Here is a 20,833-nt window from a genome sequence, read left to right as displayed (position 1 = left end):
GATGCATGGCAGATGCAGTGTAATGTGGATAAATGTGGGGTTATCCACTTCAGTAGTAAAAACAGGAAGGCAGATTACTATCTAAATGGTGTCAAGTTGGGAAAAGGGGAAATACAATGGGATCTGCGGGTCCTTGTTCATCAGTCAATGAAAGTAAGCATGCAGGTACAGCAGGCAGTGAAGAAAGCGAATGGCATGTTGGCCTCCAACACAAGAGGAGTTAAGTATAGGAGCAAAGAGGTCCTTCTGCAGTTGTATAGGGCCCTAGTGAGACCACACCTGGAGTATTGTGTGCAGTTTTGGTCCCCTAATTTGAGGAAGGACATTCTTGCCATTGAGGAAGTGCAGCGTAGGTTCACAAGGTTAATTCCCAGGATGGCGGGACTATCATATGCTGAGAGAATGGAGTGGCTGGGCTTGTAAACTCTGGAGTTTAGAAGGATGAGAGGGTATTTTATTGAAACATATAAGATTATTAAGGGTTTGGACACGCTAAAGGGAGGAATCATGTTCCCGATGTTGGGGGAATGCACAACCAGGGTCCACAGTTTCAGAATAATGGGCAAGCCATTTAGAACGGAGCTGAGGAAACACTTTTTCTCACTGAGAGTTGTGAGTCTTTGGAATTCTCTGCCTCAGAGGTCAGTGGAGGCCAGTTCTCTGGATACTTTCAAGAGAGAGCTAGATAGGGCTCTTAAAGATAACGGAGTCAGTGGATATGGGGAGAAGGCAGGAACGGGGTACTGATCGGGGAAGATCAGCCATGATCATATTAAATGGCGGTGCTGGCTCGAAGGTGCCCCAGTGCATGGAGGCTGAACAGTGGCTGTGGTAAGCGAGGCGACAGTGAGTTCGCAGGACGACGCGTCTGTGAGCAGGGCCTCTGGAGGCCCTCGAGCAGCTATGGGATTGTTTGCATCGGGCACTGCTGGAGGCCCCACTAAGGCTGAATGTGCGGATCAGCGCAGCCTGCAGTGGCACAGATCAGTGGAGCAATGCTGGAGAACATTGCGAGGCAATATTGACTCAGTGCCACCGCCAAGACAATAGTCCTTTAAGGCCAAGATAATATAATATTAAAGCATAATAAATGAGCCAGACTTTGTGAACTCAAGGACAAGCTTCGTTAAACAAAAACGAATTCCAAAACAAGAGCAGTGTTGCTGAGCCCAGAGTAACTGCATGTCGCTGCAGCAGGGCACACCCTTGACTTCCTTTCTAATCCCCGCTGCTCAGACTCTTACCACATGATGAATGAGGGTTCGATTAACCAGTGGCCCGACCACCAGATGACGCCAGGCGACCCCCCCAGAACCGGAGGAACAAAAATGAGCAGGCGCACGAATGCAACGGCCGGATCTCGTAACCATAGGATCTGCATTCGGACACCCCACAGGCACGGGTGACAGGGGCTGAGACGACAGATGCCCCCGACAGCGTGGCTGAGCCACCTCACCGGCTGGTCAATGTCCACATGAACCGGCTTAAGACGCGCCACCAATACAATTTCAGGCTTTCCACCCACATCCAACACAAAAGTCGAAATGCTGTGCTGCAACACCCGGAATGGATCCTCATACGGGTGTACGATGAACATCCTGATGCAGGAACACAGTCCGTGAGGGCAACGGAATACAGGAAAAATGCAACCCCGTGTCGGGATGTTGGCACAGGAGAAAGCGTGCCCATTGCTCCTGAAGACGCAACAGCACAGAGGAGGGCGACTCCTGCTTTTCCCGTGCAGTCAGAATAAAATCACCAGGAACCATAAGCGGAGTACAGTACATTCATTCAGCAGGGGACGTAGCAAGATCCTTCCTGGGGGCAGTGCGAATAACCAACAACACCCACAGTAACTCATCGTCCCAATCCGGACCTGTGAGCTGTGCTTTCAAAGCCGCGCCGCCACTCCTAGTGGCGGCGCGGCTCTGGCTGCAGCGGCTCGCCGGCAGTCCTGTTTGTTTTGTGTTTTTTGGGTAGTTTATTTTCGTTTTGGTTAGTCTAGTTTTGGTTTTTAGTTTGTGTTTTTTGGGGGGGGGGTTGAAACGGGGCTTGCTGTCTCTCCCTGCGGGGGAATGCGACTTTTTTGTCGTATTCCCCTTCTCTGCCTCCGTCTGCGCTGAGGCCTAATGGCGGAGCTGGCGACCTCGAGGCTCAGGAGGCAGAGCCCGCCAGGACTCGCACTGAGCTCGCTCCCATGAGGACGGCCCGGCTCGGGGCTGGAACAGGGCTTTCGTGAGGGGCTGTGACGGCCGGCCCGAGGAAGGAACGGTGCTCCCGTCGGAGTGGCCGAGCTCGGGAGTACGGCGTTCCCAGCCGAGGGAGGAGCGGCGCCGGTCGGGGCGGCCCAGCCCGGGGAGAAGCGGCCGCCGGTGGGGCGGCCCAGCACGAGGGAGAGTGGCGCCCGGTGGGGCGGCCCAGCCCGAGGAGATAGCGGTGCCGGTCGGGCGGCCCAGCCCGTAGGGAGGAGAGGTGCCCGGTCGGGGCGGCCAGCCAGAGGGAGAGCGGTGCCGGTCGGGGGGCCCAGCCGGGGAGGAGGCGGTGCCCGGTCGGGGCGGAAGACGAGGGAGAAGCTGCACCGGTCGGGGCGGCCAGCCCGAGGAGGAGCGGCGCCGGTCGGGCGGCACAGCCCGAGGAGGAGCGGCGCCCATCGGTGCGGCTGGCGCCGAGGGAGGAGCGGCGGCCTGGCGCGGGCTGAGACGGTGGCAGTACTCACGTGAGGGCGATCCGGCCCGGGGCTGGAACGATGCTCCGGGGGCTGGGACGGCAGTTCTGGTGGCGGTGGCCTGAGGCCGGGGTTCGGCCGCGGGCCAGCGGCTGCGTCAGCAGGTCTGGTGAGCGGCAGCTTCGACTACCCCGGGCCGCGGTGTTTGAGCCGCGGGACAGGTTTTAACATCGCCCGGGGGGTATCGCCTCAGCGCAGAAGGAGAAGAGGAGGGAAGAGACTGCAGCCCTAAGACTTTTGCCTCCATCACAGTGAGGAAATGTTAGGTGGACTCACTGTGGTGGATGTTAATATGTGTTTATTGTTGGTTTTTTTATTGTATTGTATTGTATGTATGACTGCTTAAATTTCGTTCAGACTTCGGTCTGGATGACAATAAAAGGCTATCCTATCCTATCCTATCCTTGAGACGGCGGTAGAAACGCTTGACCAACCCGTTGGATTGCTGATGGTAGGCCGTCGTGTGATGCAATTGAGTCACCAACAGCCGGGCCATGGCAGACCACAACTCAGAGGAGAACAGTGTACTCCTGTCAGATGAAATGTCCACCGGCACACCAAAACGAGTGATCCAATAAGCGGCGAGGGCACGTGCGCTACGCAGCGGCAGAGGTATCATCAGTCGGAACAGCCTTCGGCCATTGACTGAAAAGTTTTTAGGAATCAGTTTTTCAACGCTCAGCGACCGGACTAGCTGCATACATGAGTGGTCAGTGAGCACACAAAGATAGGACGCCGTGTGTAAATCAGCGCTGTGGGAAGACGTACAAGCTTGCTAAGACGTGCAACTTCTGTGATTGCCTGAAAGAAAGCCTTATTCGAGATCGCACCATCATTGGTATTGCAGACCAGTCAACTGGAAGACACTGCTTCAGAAGAGGAATCTGACACTGGAGGAGACTGTGGACATACGTAGATCCTCGGAGGTAACAGCGACAAGAATGCAGGGCATCCACAAAAAGCCGACAATACACAAGGTGGAACGATTCAAACCGAGGGAAAAGAAGGTTGATGTTCCTTCGCAGTGGAAGAATCAGGGACCAGTCAAGTACAAGTTCAGTGCAAGGACGCCCAAGCGCAGGAAGGAGGAATGCCCAGCATATGGGAAGGACTGCAACAGAAGCGGATGACAAAACCACTTCGCCTGTTACTGCAAGCAAAGGAAGGAGAGCACGCAGAAACGGGGTCTGCACAAGGGCATAGAGTCATCTGGCACACCGTCCATTTCCGAAGCAGACTCTGTGAGTTGCATTTAGGTCAATGCAGCCGGGAACAATTCCTCTTCAGGCCTATTCGCTGAGATGCAGGTCGGCACAGAAGCCATCAAGTTTCAGATTGACTCTGGTGCCAGTATTAATGTGATTCCCTCGGATCTTGTGCCCAACAAAGAGAACATTAGACAAGAGAAAATCGTCTTAAACATGTACAACGGATCCAACCTGCTGGCAGAAGGTAGGACGAAAGTCATACTCCGGAACAAGATGAACAACAAGAAGTACCGTGTTCACTTCATAGTGGTAGAGGAAGGCTGGCTCACACCGCTCCTGACCGGCAAAGCTGCACAACTCATCACAGTCCACTACGAGAATTTCAAGAACCTGAATGCTGTTAGCGACGCTGTCTCATTACTCAAGAGCTACAATTATGTCTTTGATGACGAAAGACTGGGGAGACTACGAGGCAAGGTCAAGTTGGTAACTAGGACGGAGGGCGTGACGCCATCACAGTGTCCTGCAAAACCGGTACCTGTAGCCATGAAAGGGAAGATCAAGAATGGTCTCATGAAGCTGGTCGAGCAGGACATCTTGACTAAAGTCGAAGAACCAACTGAGTGGTGTAGCAGGCTGGCCGTTACAGAGAAAAAGGACGGCACAGAAATGAGGTTCCGTATAGATCCTAGACCCCTCAACAAAGTCCTGAAAAGGGAGATCTACAGCCGATCAGTCATAGAGGATGTACTCACTGAGCTGTCCAAGGTGAAGATTTTCTCTAAATTCGATCTGAAGTCAGGATACCTCCACTGTGAACTAGATGAGAAAAGCAGTTTCCTAACAGCTGGAACTTATGCACAATAGCGCCATCTATTGGACTTTTATTGCTAAAGATCAGTTGCACACAGGAAGTAGTCTCCTGTCTTTGTTCTTTTTCTGTCAGGTTCAGCAGCAGAAGCAATACATCACAATCCTAGCTTGCTATGCTTCAAAAAGCAATGGCTGTAAGCTTATATAGTTCACTATATGCTTGGAATGCTATATTAGAGAATATTTATGGCAGATGATGTTTGACTTCTTCTTCGAGTCCGTTGCAATCTCAGATGTCGTTCTGCCAGTATCTGGCGCAGGTCACAGCTGGTCGGGTCGGTTCAGCCAGGTCCTGGGGGCTGCACTGCGGGGCGTCGTCACACTCCAGTAGGTGGGACATTGTCTGTACTGCTCCACAGCTGCATGTGTCTTCTGCCTGGTAGTTCCATGCTTTCATAAGTGCTTTGCACCTCCCCTGCTCCACTCGTAATCTGTTGAGGGTCTTCCAGGTTGGCCATGGAAGGTCGTGTCCGCTGGCGAGGCATTCAGTCGGAGTGATTCCTCTCTCCATCCAGTCGTGGGCTCGTGTGTTGAGCTGGTTCCATTCATCTTTCCAGATGTTGGTCCTTGCTGTTTCTTTGGTTGTCTGGAGAGGTGGGACTGTCTGCAAGAAACTGGCTCTGGATTTCAGTCGGGGTGGAGGTGCTGTGTGTCCATGCAGGGGTGCCTGGTATCGATCTCCTGTGCTCTCCGCTCGTCTTGAGCGATGATGGATCGTCTGATATGGGGGGGGTGGGGGGCAATACCAGCTAGGGTGTAGAGGCACGGGACTGGCGTTGTCTTTATGCATCCCGTGATAATGCGGCAGGTGCGGTTGAGGGCTGTGTCAACCAGTTTGGTGTGGTGGGAGCGGCTCCAGCTTGAGCACGCGTATTCAGCTGTGGAGAAGCACAGGGCTAGGGCAGTTGCACGGATGGTTGGTGGATCAGCGCCACACTTTGAGTTTACCAGTTTGCGCAGGATGTTGTTGCGAGTGTTGACCTTGGCTTTGGTGTTCTGAAGGTGGGTTTTGAAAGAGAGTGTCCTGTCGAGTGTGACTCCGAGGTACACGGGGTGGAAGTGGTTGGAGAGTTTGTGGCCATCCCATGAGACGCTCAGTTGTTTTCCTGCATCTCGATTTTTAAGATGGAAGCTGCATAATTGAGTTTTTGATGGTTTGGGTTTCAAGTGGTTGTTATTGTAGTAGTTCATCTCTTGGAGGGCGCTTTCCAGGACAGACTCGATCTTCTGGAAATTCTCCTGTTGGGTGGTGATTTCATTTAACTTCATAGCATTGGTGAATGTTTGGATTGTTAGCCGGCGGCCATTTTGTAGCACCTTACATACAAGGAATAGGATTTGCTTTGATTGTTAATAGGATTGTTTATCATATATTTGCCCTATATGTTCTACTGTTTAGAAGATTTGTATATTTCTGTAAAGTAGAGTAATTTGTATATCTTTCTTCTCCTTTATAGTTTTCACTCGTTTTTCAATATTAAGAGTGACAGCACTGGAAAATCATTAAACTTAAGAGCAGAGATGCTAACTTCCTGACTCGCGTCTGATTATTGACTCGAGGTTGGCTGGCTGTCAATCTACATACTACTGTTAACAATCACGTAGGGAGGACAGTTCACCCCCTTTGGGAGATATTGTTAGAAGACGTTACCATTTGGACTGAAAGTAAGTGCAGAGATCTTCCAGAAGAAGCTGCAAAAAGTCCAAGAAGGATTAAAGGGAGTGGATGGTGTTGCAGACGACATCATCCTATTCAGAGTAGGGGACACCAGAGAAGATGCAGAAAGAAATCACGATGCAAGACTGCAAGATCTTCTTCAGCGATGCAGAGACAAAGGCATCAAGCTGAAACGGAAGATGTCGGTAATAAAAACTACTTGTATTACATTTCTAGAACATGTAGTTACAGATCGTGGCCTGAAACCGGAACCGAAAAAGATCTAGGCTATCCTAGAGATGCCCAACCCAACCAATCAAAAGACAGTGTAAACTACTTGGCAAGATTCCTGCCAATGTTGTCAGACATATTCGAGCCTTTGAGGAGATTGACCCACAAGAATGCAGAGGAGGAATGGTCATCAGAACATGACACGGCAATGTTAAAGATCAAGGCGCTGTTGACAACGGCACCTATCCTGGCATACTACACACCAGATGAACAGCTGAACATACAATGTGATGCAAGGCAACACTTATGCAGAAAGGACATCCACTGTCCTATGTGAGTCGAGCATTGACGCCAACCGAGCAGAGATATGCTCAGATCGAGAAGGAGGCACTGGCAATAGTGTTTGCCCTCGAGCGCTTTCATCAGTATACCTACGGACAGAGAGTGATCGTTGAGAGTGAGCACAAGCCATTGGAAGTCATCGTCAAAAAGCTTCTGCATAGAGCACCAAGACGTCTTCAGGGCTTGACGATGAGGATGCTATACTATGACATCGAGATCAAATGGGTAAAGGGAAAAGCCATGCATCTAGTAGATATGTTCTCCCGAGCATACCTCCCGGACACCACAGGATCGACCAGATTCACTGATGTCAACGTAGTTTAGTCCTTGAGCATGGGAGAGGACAAGGTCAAACGCATCCAAGCCCATACCAGGGATGACAAAACACTACAGACTGTTAAGAAAGTAATCCAAAATGGAAGGCCAGATCACAAAGCAGAAGTCCCAGAAGCAGCACAACTGTACTTCAACGTCAGAGACGAGTTGAGTGTGCAAATCGGCCTAGTATTCAGGGGAGAGAGAGTTGTAATCCCTATCACTGTATACAAAGATATGAAGGAGATTCACACCTAGGAGTAGAAGGAACCCTCAGACGTGCTAGAGAATGCATTTTCTGGCCCGGAATGAACTCCGATGTGAAGCCGTTCATTTTAATCTGTGAAGCCTGCAGGACGTACGAACAACAGAATCAGAAAGAAACTCTAATGCCCCATGACCTCCCAGATCGCCTATGGGAGAAAGTGGGAACCGATATGTTCGAACTTGAGGGAAAGCATTATTTAATCACAGTTCACTATCTATTCAATTTCTGGGAAATAGAAACTGTATGACCTGACCAGCAGGACAATCATTGTGAAACTCAAGAACCACTTTGCAAGATACAGAATTCCCAGCACTGGTAAGCGACAACGGGACACAGTTCTCATCAGAGGAGTTTGCCAAATTTGCCAAGAAGTGGGAATTTGACCACTACACAATTTCTCCAAGACATAGCCAAGCTAACGGTAAGGTGGAATCGGCAGTCAAGGTAGCTAAGCGAGTACTGAAGAAAGCCACTTACTCCAAGACAGATGTCTACTTGGCTATACTGGAATTGCGCAACACCCCTGCGCAAGAGGAGTGAACAGTAGTCCTGCACAAAGACTACATGGAAGGAGAACAAGAACAACACTTCCAACTACATCAAACCTCGTCAAACCACGTGGTGCTGAGATACTCACAGAAGATAGGAAAAAGTTGAAGGATTTGCAAGGAAAACAGACAAAGATCTACAACCAACATGCCAAGAATCTGCCAATTCTGGAAGAAGGTGATGTCGTAAGACTCAAACCCTTAAAACTAGGAGATACCAGATGGCAGAGAGCAACAGCTCAGAAATGACTGGATGAGAGATCATACGAAATCGAGACAGTCAGGACTTCTAATCCAACGTAATCGAGAGGATCGGAGAACTACCCCCACAAATAACTCCAGAGAAACCACCAGACACGGAGAAGACTGAGAAACCTTTGCAACCTCAGCTGATACAGGAAAAACCAAAACAACATGCATCACCAGAAAAAGGTGCAACTCACGAAACTCATAACACAGAGAAAACTAAACAAAAACAATGTGACACAAGAGAAGAAACTCGAAGTGATGCACAGAATGTACACACTAAAAAGAAATACACTTCTAAAAGCAACACCATCACAAAGACTAGGGCAGGAAGAGTTGTCAGTCCACCGTAAAGATACGGCGAGTATGTCAAGAAGTTATGTGATTTGTTGTGATGTATCTACATGCTTATGAGAAGAAAGCATGTGAACATTATTTTGTGTTATTGAAACAAGTCACAAGTATGGCTATGGTTGAAATTGTGTAATAAGACAGAACAGATGTTTTATTCAGTTAAGTTAAACCATATTACCATGGTGTAGTATTACACCATGTTTAGGTTTGCTTTGTTTTGGATCGTTGGAAATGTAATCCCAAAATATAAAAAAAGGAAAGGATGTAACAATATCCAAGTAATCTATGGATAGTAGCTGTACTCATTCTCGCACATGCTCAGACTAGCGCATATTATTATGTAAATCAGTCAGTGACCTTTAACTTGGAAATAAATCATTCTTGCTTTTGATCCCAAACCAAGTGTGTGTGGAGCCATCTTTCTCCATCTAATAAGTGCTAGTTTTACCTATATCGTAAGCAGACACAAAAATCTAGTGTGCTTGTGCTAGTTTTACCTATATCGTAAGCAGACATCAAAACAACGGCTAATCCATATTCACTGAGACGCTGACAGGGTGGACAGTGCTCCTGACGAGAGCGAATGGCCACGAGGATATCGTCTAAATAAATAAACAAAAAGTCGCAACCACGACCCACCATGTCCATGAGGCGCTGGAAAGTATGCACGCCGTTCTTGAGACCGAAAGGCATGTGGATGAGCTCGAAAAGCCCAAATGGGGTGATAGCAGTTTTGGGAACGTCAGCCGGATGAACTCGAACCAGGTCGATCTTCGAAAAGATTTTTGGCCCCATTCAAATTGCCAGTGACGTCCTGGATATTCGGAACAGGATATCGATCAGCCACCGTGACATCATTTAACGGTGATAATCCCCACAGGGCCTCCAGCCCTCATTCGCCTTAAGAACCATGTGCAGGTGAGAGGCCACCGGCTAACAGAATGACACACAATCCCCATCTCCTCCATCTGGCAGAACTCAGCCTTGGCAATGTGAAGCTTGTCAGAAGGCAACCGGCGTGCATGAGCTTGAAGTGGCGTACCGGTGGTAGTAATATGATGCAAATGTCCATGTTTGGAAACGACCGACTGAAACTGAGGGGTCAGAATGGCAGGAAACTCCGCCAATATCTGGACGTATATATTGTCAACAACAGAAACCGAGGCGAGGCGAGGCAGAGGAACTGGTGTGGGGCGAAGAGAAATCAGCTCAAAAGTGCCAGAATACACGAGACGCTGCCCTCGCACATCAACCAACAGGGATTGGGCCCGTAAAATTCAGCACCCAGCAACGGCTGGGACACATCGGCCACAGTGAAAGTCCATGTAAAATGGCAGGAGCCGAAAATAAGCAGGACCGTGCGAAAACAGTACGTACGGATGGAGCTCCGGTTAACTGCGGTAAGGGCAGAGCCCCCACTTACCGGATCAAGTATCGACTCCCGCTGACCTCCATACCTGTGCAAACCAGAAACCGCCGTCCCGAATGACGGTCCCAGGCGTAGAGGCGATTCTTCTGGCCACTACTGATGGCCGGCCGCATCGTCTCCCGGATATGAGCAGGGTGGGCGGCTTTGTTGCACCATAGTGTTTGCCGGATACAAGCAGGGCCGACAGCATTGGTGGGCTGCAGGACCCCAGCGTTGGTAGTATTAGCACCACCTGCCTCTACCCACCTCACTCAAAACCGGCCTTCCGGTGGAACCCTTAACCGCCACAGAAAATGGCCACGGGCTGTGTTGCGGCCTCACCGACACCCGACCGATAGGAAAGGCACCCTCCTGTTTGGCGTGCCACAGCTCACCATCAGGTTCAGCCAGCCGCAGGGGGTCAGCAAAATCTTTACCCGCGAGGAGCATCCGTACGTATGTGCTCAAAAATGAAACAGGGCTGATAACCGTCCATCAAGATGAGCATTTCACTCATCAGATCGACGGCTTGCGATCACCAAGACCATGTTCAGAATCCTCGTAGCCCGCTCACACTTGCTGTGCCCAAAAGTGCGCAATAGGAGCGCCTTCACGCCGTCATACTTGCCGGCAGCTGTCGAAGGAAATGAACGAGACGACCGGCCGTGTCCTGATCCAAGGCCCCGACCACATAATAATATTTAGTGTCGTCAGCAGTAATGTGCGGAATATGAAATTGAGCCTCGGCCTGCTCAAACCATACGTGCGGACTTCCGGTGGCGCTATGGAGTAGGAGAGACTCGCACCAACTTGCTCCGTGAAAAAAAAACGAAAAAACGGGGGGAAAAGACAGATCCTACCTGCAGAAAACGGCACCGATTGTTTTGCAATAGGCCCGTGACATCATCAGGCGCGCGACACTGGCAGTATGTCGACTCAGCATACTCCCCCCCACAAGACAAAAACCGGCAAGACTAAAGAGGTAGGCCCAACTGAAGCCTCGGCCTCAGGTTTAACAGCATCCCGAGAAGACATCTCAAAGAAGAAGAAAAAGACTGAGATGGAAGAATTAAAAACGTTTCTTACGGAGAAACTTAAAAATCTTAGACAGAACTTTAAAGAAGAGCTGACATCTTTTAAAAAAGAAATTAAAGACAAATTAAAGAAGATGTTACAGAGATTGTACACAAAGTCCTTGAAGACTGGAAATTAGACATGGAAAGAAATTTAACTCAAAATGTTGAAGAAGTAAATGAAAAACTGAATATGATGGAATCCAGATTTGATTCTAAACTTGAACCTATCTTCCAGACATTAAACCAACACCACAAGATTGTAAAAGAACTTGAGGAATTTGCTGAGACAAGCACCGCAACTACAGAACAACTCATCACTGAGAACCAACGCCTATCAAAGTTATTGCGTCAAATAACCGAAAAATGTACAGACTTGGAGGGACGACAGAGGCGTCAGAACTTAAGAATCGTGGGCATCCAGGAAGGCAAAGAGGGGACTCGTGACCCCCGTGAATTTGCTGCAGATGTACTGAAAACAATTTTGAACCTGGACCAGGCGCCATTACTTGCCCGAGCGCACAGAGTGCCGAGACGTCCCCCAAAGGTGTGCGACCCTCCAAGAATAATGATAGTAAAGGTCCAATATGACCATGTATTGGATGACATGATGAGGAAAATTGTCAAAAGCAGAAATCTTGTATATGAAGGAGACAAGATTAGCGTATTCAGAGATTATCCTGTTGAAGTTGCTAAGAAAAGAGCATTGTTCACAGAAACAAGAAGAATACTGAAGAACATAAAGAATTTGAGATATGGACTGTTATACCCCGCAACACTAAGAGTTAGTTACGAAAAGAAGGAACACTTCTTCATCAAGCACACAGAAGCATTTGAATTTGCCAAGAACATCGAGGACAAGATCGAAGATTGAAAAATATTCAACACTCAACACCTACCTGGATACTGCTATCTCGCAGAGAAGATATGGAACTCTAAACTTTAAACTATTATATTTAAGAGTTGCCTAAAATTCGCAATAAGATTTGGGTAAATATCCTGCAACGGATATATAATACTTACATTTTAGTACTAACTTTTAACAACTATTAATAATCATGAATACTAACTAACACTAATTATTGATAATTAGATTATTTAGATTAGTTAAGAATTAACTAAAAGTATGAAACATAAGTAAAGTGTGATTCAGATATTTTACAATGAAAAATGTATGGTGGCTCTCTCTCTGATGTTTTTGTTTTTGATTATTCTTTTATAAATGTTTATATTATACAAAACTAACATTTCAATTTGAGACTACTAATTATATCATGAATGGAATATAATCATTATTTCTTTCCCCCCCACAAATTGTTTGCATCGAATTGGAAACTTTCCTTTCAAGGAAAGTACGGAGCTAGTATTTTTATTAACCAAAAGCTACGGAAGTCCATAGATGCTTAGCCACATTAGGGTGGCTATCACTAACTGCACTAATTGTAGTTGTAGTTGCTTTTTCTTTTTACTTTCCACACTTTACTAATCCAATTTGCTATCACTTTTTTAATTTTATATCATATTATATTTTGTATTTGGAATGGAATTGCATATTTTACTTAAGGAGATATGTTCGGAACAGGCGTGACCTAAAATTCATCTACCTGATGTTCGAGTATAAGGTAGGGTTGAGTGTGCTGAATCATCTGCTCTACCGCTTAATCACAAGATGCAAGACATGAATATAAAAATTGGGGGTGAGGGAATTAAATTCTGTAGTTGGAATGTTAAAGGAATTAATGAACCTATCAAGAGAGGCAAAGTGTTAGCTCATTTAAAATCATTGAAAGCAGATATAATATTTCTCCAGGAGACACATCTTAAAAAGGAAGCACAACACAGATTGAAAGCAAAATGGATTGCTAAAGCGTACCACTCTTCATTCTCACATAAATCTAGAGGTGTTGCAATATTAATTCGTAAAGGTGTACCCTTTAAACATATATCAACGATAGAAGACACTGAAGGCAGATATATTGTAATAATAGGGGAGTTATACTTAAAAAAGGTGACTCTCCTCAATGTGTATGGACCAAATTTTGATAGCCCTCTGTTTTTTAAGAGAATTCTTAACAATATCCCGGAACGTACACAACAAAACTTAATAATCAGTGGAGATTTAAATTGTACATTGGATGCTTGTTTGGATAGATCATCAACTCAAAGAAAACTAAAATCTCGATCAAGTGAATTTTGAAACTCATACATTAATACTACTAATATTAAGGACGTTTGGAGAATTGAAAATCCATCGGGCCGAGAATGTTCATTTTACTCACCAGTACATAAAACTTACTCAAGGATAGACTATTTTTTAGTAGATTCAAAACTTATCCCATTTACCTATAACTCGCAATATCATAACATCATAATCTCAGACCACGCTCCACTAACATTTATGATCAAACTAAACGGAATGGTAGAGTCACAATGGAGATTTAATCCCCAAATCTTAAAAGATAAGTTATGTAATGAATACCTAATAAAACAGATTAAAACACCGTCCCAGCCACCCTCACGTGAGCTGCGGACTACTTACATCGTGGGGCTGGCCGGCATCGGAGCGTGGGGAGCGGTGGTGACTCGCTGCTGCGACTCGACTCCTGGGGTTCGGAGGCTCCAGTGGGTCCGGGGGGAGAGAGAGACCGCTTCCCGGAGCTCCCGCAACGCGACTTCTCCAGTCCGTGTCGTGGGGTTGGAGCGACCGTGACCGTGGGACATTCCGTGGGACCGTGGCCGTGGGACATTCCAGCGCCCGCCGGGGGCTCCATCTCTGTGATTTTTGGACCGGGAGCGGGGTCGTAAATCGCCCGGCACGGCCTAAAATGGCCGTGGGACATCATCGCCCGCCTGTGGCTTGGACATCGGAAGAGAAGTGGCGAACAGGGGAGAGAAAAGACTTTGCCTTCCATCACAGTGGGTCCACTGTGATGGATGTTTGTGTGAATTAAATTGTGTGTATGTCTAGGAAATTGTCTTTGTTTGTATGGCTGTGGAAACAGAATTTCGTTTGAGCCTCACTGAGGCTCAAATGACAATAAATTGTATTGTATTGTATTGTATTGTACCGTACCATCTTCAGCCTTGGGCTGGGCCACCCCGACATGGGCGCCGAACCTCCCCCGGGCCGGGCCGCCCCGACATGGACTATGTTTACATATTCTGTTGTGCTGCTGCAAGTAAGGATTTCATTGGGAAGAGAGAATAAAACACTCTTGACTCTTGACTTACCTCGCTAACGTGTGGGATAGAACTAGTGTACGGGTGATCAGTGGTCGGCGTGGACTTGGTGGGCCGAAGGGCCTATTTCCACTCTGTATCTTTAAATTAAACTAAAACACTAAAACCAGAGGAAATCTAAAGAAGGGTCTCTACCCGAAATGTCACCCAATTTCTTCTATCCAGAGATGCTGGCTGCGCCATGTAGTTCCGCCGCACAATTAAAGCATGGAATAGTCTTCACCCTACTATAGGTACCCAACCAGAAGCAATTACATTTAAGGTAGCTCATTTTTTCCCCCAAGAACCCTTTTTTGTTTAAGTCCAAGTCAAGAGAGTTTTATTGTCATGTATCCCAGATAGGATAATGAAATTCTTGCTTGCTGCAGCACAACAGAATATGTAAACATAATACAGAACAGGAGATAAAAGTTCACTGCGTCTATATATCATAGACCATAAATAGATAACATGGACAAGGGAAGGGGAGCAAGCCTTTGAACAGGTAAAGAGAGCACTGGTATCATCCACAGTACTAGCCCTGCCAAACTCGGAGAAACCATTCATCCAAACGGTCGACAGTGAAAATGGATACATGACATCCGTCCTCTTGCAGGAGCATGGAGGAAAGCTGAGACCAATAGCATATTACTCGACCAAATTGGACCAAGTTGCTCGGGCTCTACCAACGTGCCTCCAAGCAGTAATATCAGCAGCGCTGGCGGTACAAGCCTCCGGCACAATAGTTTTGTATCGACCAATGGTGTTAAGGATGCCCCACGCTGTGTCGATTCTATTATTACAACAAAAAATATCATACTTGTCGCCAGCACAGCATCTATCCTGCATGGCCATCCTGCTGTCACAACCTAACCTGACGATCAAGCGATGTACGACTTTGAATCCAGCCACGCTGATGTCAACTGAGGAAGACGGGGAGCCACATAACTGCCTGGAGGAGACGGATAAATTAATGATGCCAAGACCAGACCTGAAGGACGTGGCACTGGGAAACCCGGACTTAACCCTGTATGTTGATGGATCCTGCAAGACGAATGAGACGGGAATTAACCAGTCCGGTTACCGACACCAAGACATTGAAGGCACAACCGTTACATAGCCCACTACTCGGCTCAGGCTGCCGAATTAGTGGCCCTCATTGAAGCATGCAAGATGGAGAAAGGAAAGAGAATAAATATCTATACGGCCAGTGCATACGCCTTCTCGACGGTACACGTCTTCGCCGCTCAATGGAGAAATAGAGGGATGGTCACCTCTACGGGTAAACCAATTCTGCATAAAGACCCCATTCTCAACCTGCTGGACGCAGTCCTGCTACCAAAAGCCATAGCCATCTGCAAGTGCGCGGCCCATACGATAGGAAAAGATCCAATTAGTAATGGAAACCGCAGAACAGACACCGTGGCGAAGGAAGCAGCCCTAGAAATACAGGAGGTGGACCATGAAGTCCTTTCAAACATGCAAAATGCGGCGCCACCAACAGAAAAGCACAAGTGGAACACAGAAGGTGGAAAACAGGACGACGGAATGTGGAGACACAAGGACGGATGCCTGATACTCCCACAATCTCTATTTCGGTATGCGTGTATAATGAGTCATAATAATAATAATAACTTTATTTATAAAGCACTTTAAACAACCACAGTTGCCACAAAGTGCTGTACATGAGAACTCATGGACAAAAAGTTATTACAAACCATTAAAAACCGTAAAACGAAGGACTAAAAAACAGTAAAAATTAAAAGACATTAAAAGCACTAAGAACAGCAGCAATGTCTCAGCCAGTGTCGAAAGCCAGAGAATAAAAATGAGTTTTTAGGGAGGATTTGAAGATGGACAGTGAGGGGGCCTGTCTGATGTGCAACGGCAAGGTGTTCCAGAGTGCCGGAGCAGCAACAGAAAAGGCTCTATCCCCTCTGAGCTTCCGCTGAGACCTTGGTACCTCAAGGAGCAGCTGATCAGCTGACCTGAGGCACCGGGCAGGAGCATATAGGTGGAGCAGCTCAGAGAGGTAAGGCGGGGCGAGCCCATTCAACGATTTGAAAACAAATAAAATAATTTAAAAATGAACTCGAAAGTGCACTGGGAGCCAGTGAAGGGAGGCCAAAATTGGTGTAATGTGCTCCCTCTTTCGAGTTCCGGTTAAAAGGCGAGCGGCAGCATTTTGAACCAGCTGGAGACGAGCCAATGAAGCTCGTGCGACTCCAGAGTAGAGTGCGTTACAGTAATCCAGCCTAGATGTAATAAAGGCATGGATTACTGTTTCAAAATGCTGCCGCTCGAGGATGGGCTTCACCTTTGCCAGCTTCCTTAGGTGAAAGAAGCTGGACTTAACCACCGCGCCTATTTGTTTATCTAGTTTAAAATCACCGTCCATCCTAAAACCCAGGTTTAAAACTGTTGGCTTTACGGACAATGCCAGTGGACCCAAGTCAACAAAGGGAGGTTCACGGCAGCCATTGGGGCCAAACAAAATCACCTCTGTCTTTTTTTCATTAAGTCCCAGAAAGTTTAAGGCCATCCAGGACTTTTTGAGAATTTAGAGAATAGTCGTCTTCTTTCCTGAGTGGCATATATAACTGGCTATCATCTGCGTAAAAGTGAAAGGAGATGCCATGCCTTCTTAAAATTGAGCCCAGAGGAAGTAGGTATAGAGAGAAGAGCAGGGGCCCTTGTCTCAACAGGAGGAATGATACAGATAATCGAAAAAGTATTCAAGACATATGGATTCGCCAGTTGTGCCAAAAGATATTGTGAGACGTGTGAGATATGTGGCAGGTACAATCCACAGGGGGGAGTAAAACAGAAACCAGGGAAAGGTCCACAACCAAAATACCCATTTCAAATTTTAAATATGGATTTTATTGAATTGAGCCCCTTGCAAGGGAAGAAATACTGTTTAGTGATTATTGATGTATTTTCCCGATGGGTTGAAGTTTTTCCCTCTGCCAATGCAGACGCGTTGACAGTGGCAAAGGTTCTCCTTCGGGACATCATACCAAGGTTTGGGATCCCAGAAAGGATCTATAGTGATAATGGTAGCCATTTCGTGAATGAAATAATAGAGAACTTAACACAAACCTTAAACATACAAATAAAACACCATTGTTCCTACCATCCCCAATCGGCAGGGCTGGTGGAAAGGACCAATGGGACTATAAAGAGCAAATTAAGAAAGGCAATGGCTGAGACTGGATTCACATGGATAGATTGCCTTCCACTGATAATGCTAAATATGAGAATGTTGCCAAGCGTAAGGGGAATATCCCCATATGAAATACTGTATGGAAAACCCTTTCAGTATCCCATCCTACCGAGGTTCTCAGAAACTGTGGCTGAGAACGAGACATTGGCAAGTTACATAAAAAGTATGTTGATAACTGTAACAATAGGATTGTTTATTTAAGTACTGTTGTACGGGGGACTGGTTTAGAGGTGACACCGGGGGCGCGGCCCAGTTCGGAGGATGACTGCACAAAGACAATAAAGTTCAAGTAAGCAAGACTGCTTTAATCGTCCATTATGTATAGTCCAGATAGAGACAGAACATAATGAAACATGGTGGCAGCGGTGGGATGGACGTCGAAAATTGTCAGAATTAACTAGAAAAGTGAAAGTTTAGCTAGCTAGCAGCAGGCTAACGTTAGCCTTACAGAAGCCGGCAAAGAAGAAAAAATGCAGTTGAACAATTGAAGCCAGTAGCTTGTTTTCAGTGGGACCGTAGCCAACAGCACACCAAAGACACAACAAAGCACAAAAGATAAGCAGTTAGCCTTCAGCATCGGCAAAGAAAAAACAACAGCTAGCTGACAGCGATGGAAGGGCTAAAACCCCCTGGAACTTTGGTTTTGGACTCCAACAACTTGGCGAAGTCATGGAAAAGTTGGAAGGAGGAGTTCACACTGTACATAGACCTTACCATGCCAGACGCCGAAGAGACCACAAAAGTCAAGCTATTTAACTATCTCATCGGAGAAAAAGGCAGAGAACTTTGGGCAACTTTGTCGAGTGCTAGCCCTTCAGCGAGGACCACAGTGAGTTCAATGATCATACAGTTTGATGAGTACTGCAACCCAAAGGTAAACGAGACTGTGGAAAGGTACCGATTCTTCATGAGGAACCAAGGATTGGATGAAAACGTGGACAGCTATATAACAGACTTGAAAATACTTGCTAGTAGTTGCAATTTTGGGGACATTAGAGATTCATTGATTAGAGATCGACTTGTGTGTGGTACAAATAGCTCAGTACTGAGGGAGAGATTACTCAGGGAAGAGAAGCTGACTCTGGAGACATGCCTGCACATTTGTAGAGCTACAGAGCTGTCAAGGGAGAATAGCAGAACACTGCAAGGACAGACAGTGGAGGAGGTACATGCACTGAAACAGGCAGAAGAGAGACAAAAAGACAATGAGATACTGTGCAAGTTTTGTGGTAGAACACACGAGAGGAATAAGAAAAAATGCCCAGCTTTTGGAAAAAAGTGTAAGAAGTGTGGAAAGGAAAATCATTTTGCAGCTCAGTGCAGATCGAGACAAGAGAGCAGTAGGAAAACTAAGAAAGTGCATGCAGTTACAGAGCAGACTAGTGACAGTGACTCTTACGAGGATGTCAACTGTATAACTGAAGCAAATAGAGAGGATGAAACTGTAAACCAGGTTAAAAACAGCCACAGTCAGGGCCAGCAGCTCTTTGCAGGAATGAAGATAGGGGAAAAGTTAGTTGACTTCCAGATAGACTGTGGGGCCACCTGTAATATCATCCCCATCGATCTACTAAACCCAGACACACAGTTAGAGCACACTGAGAAGGTGCTAGTGATGTATAACAAGACCAAGTTGACTCCTCTGGGTACATGTAAGGTTAAGGTCAGAAACCCCAGAAACAACAAGCTGTACCGACTGGAGTTTCAAGTGGTTGACCAGAGTAGCAGAATCCCTTTACTGGGCAGAAAAGCCAGCGAGGCAATGAAGTTGATAAAAGTACAGTACGAGAATATTCTGGCTATAGACAGCATAGTGAAGAAAGAGCCGAGCCCAGTGACAAAGGGAGAAAGTGGCAAACACGTGACCATGGACAAAATAAATGAGGAGTTTGAGGATGTGTTCACCGGAGATGGCTGCATGGAGGGTGAATATAGAATAGAGATAGATGACAGGGTACCGCCAGTGAAACTGCCAAAGCGCAGAGTGCCTGTAGCTATGATGACACCTCTACAAGAGGAGCTCAAAGATCTAGAGAGAAGAGGGATAATCACACCAGTGGAACGCAGCACTGACTGGATCAGTAGCATGGTCGCAGTGAGAAAACCTAATGGGAAGCTGAGGATCTGTATAGACCCAAAACCTCTGAATCGGGCACTAAAAAGAAGTCACTATCCACTCCCAACTATAGATGACATCCTGCCGGAGATGTCAAAGGCAAAAGTATTCACAGTCTGCGACGTGAAGCAAGGCTTCTGGCACGTCAAACTAGAGGAAGAGTCGAGCTTCCTTACCACATTCGCCACTCCATTTGGCCGCTTCCGTTGGCTAAGGATGCCGATGGGAATAAGCCCAGCACCTGAAGTGTTCCAAAGAAAGCTCATGCAGGCCCTGGAGGGCCTCCCAGGAGTCTGCGTCATAGCAGATGATGTGTTAATCACGGGGGAAGGAGCAACACAAGAGGAGGCAGGAAAGGACCACGACGAGAAAGTCAGACGCTTTCTAACCAGGTGCAGAGAGCGCAACATCAAGCTGAACGCGGACAAATTCAAGCTCAGACAAAAAGAGGTACCCTACATAGGTCATCTGCTCACTGCCAAGGGACTGAGGGTTGACCCGGAGAAAGTACGGGCAATCAGAGAGATGCCAAGGCCAACGGACGTGAAAGGGGTACAGAGATTAGTTGGGATGGTCAACTATCTTTCTAAGTTCTATGACCACCTTTCAGATGACTCTGAGATTCTGAGACAACGCACGCGCAAGGAGAACATGTGGGAATGGACGGACATCCAAGAAGGGGCGTTTCAAAGACTGAAAGACAAAATCGCTAAAGCACCAGTTCTACAGTACTACAACAAGGAAAAGGAGTTGACACTTCAGTGTGATGCATCTGACACGGGACTGGGGGCCGCCCTGACACAGAAAGGTAAACCGGTAGCATTTGGTAGTAGGGCACTCACACCAACTGAAAGGGGCTATGCCCAAATAGAGAAAGAATGCTTAGCCATAGTGTTTGGGATGGAAAAGTTCCATCAGTATACTTATGGTAGAGAGGTCACAGTACAAAGCGACCACAAGCCTCTAGAAAATATACACAGAAAGCCATTACTTAGTGCACCTAAGAGACTGCAGAGAATGCTAC

Source organism: Amblyraja radiata, chromosome 32 (genome assembly GCF_010909765.2).
Source record: "Amblyraja radiata isolate CabotCenter1 chromosome 32, sAmbRad1.1.pri, whole genome shotgun sequence".
Taxonomy (NCBI): Eukaryota; Metazoa; Chordata; class Chondrichthyes; order Rajiformes; family Rajidae; genus Amblyraja; species Amblyraja radiata.
The sequence above is the reverse complement of the archived record's forward strand: the minus strand, read 5'-3'. Positions refer to the sequence as shown.